Source organism: Podarcis pityusensis (assembly GCF_964106645.2).
Source record: "Podarcis pityusensis genome assembly, chromosome: 6".
In the NCBI taxonomy this organism is placed as follows: Eukaryota; Metazoa; Chordata; class Lepidosauria; order Squamata; family Lacertidae; genus Podarcis; species Podarcis pityusensis.
This window is the reverse complement of record NC_138030.1, coordinates 47,927,772-47,928,645: the sequence shown is the minus strand read 5'-3', so window position 1 is coordinate 47,928,645 and position 874 is coordinate 47,927,772.

Genomic DNA, 874 nt, shown 5'->3' with positions numbered 1-874 from the left:
CCCTCAGCTTCCATTTTCTGGTTTGTTACATAAAATGTTACGTTCTGCTGTGTATATACAATAATGTTTTATCAACTTGTATAATCTTCTTGTTCTTTGTAATTAAAGTTGTGAATATTTATTTAAATCCTGCCAATGAGTCCATGTTTTTTTTTTTTGTTTCTGTAAATATGTTGTAAAAGGTTCCTATTCTTTTCCAAAGTCACTGTTGTCCTTTTCACGCAATTTGTCCGTAACTCTGCATAATTCATCAGTTTTTCTTGCCATTGTTCTTTAAAAGTAATTTGTCCGGTCTTCCAATTTTGCACTATTAGAATTCTTGCTGCTGTTGTAGCATACATGAACAATGTCTGTTTTTCTTTCGGAATATCTTGTCCTAGAATACCTAACAAAAAAGCTTCTGGTTTTTTTAACAGACGTTACTTTAAACATTTTTTTTCAATTCATTATAAATCATTTCCCAAAATTTCTTAATAATCTTACAATCCCACCACATATAATAAAAATGTACCTTCCCCTTCTTTGCATCTCCAACAATTCTTTTGTTCTGTTTTATACATTTTTGCCAATTTATTTGGTGTGACATACCACCTATACAGGGACGCGGGTGGCGCTGTGGGTTAAACCACAGAGCCTAGGACTTGCCGATCAGAAGATCGGCGGTTCAAATCCCCGCGACGGGGTGAGCTCCCGTTGCTCAGTCCCTGCTCCTGCCAACCTAGCAGTTTGAAAGCACATCAAAGTGCGAGTAGATAAATAGGTACTACTCCGGCAGGAAGGTAAATGGCGTTTCTGTGCGCTGCTCTGGTTCGCCAGAAGCGGCTTAGTCATGCTGGCCATATGACCTAGAAGCTGTATGCCGGCTCCCTTGGAC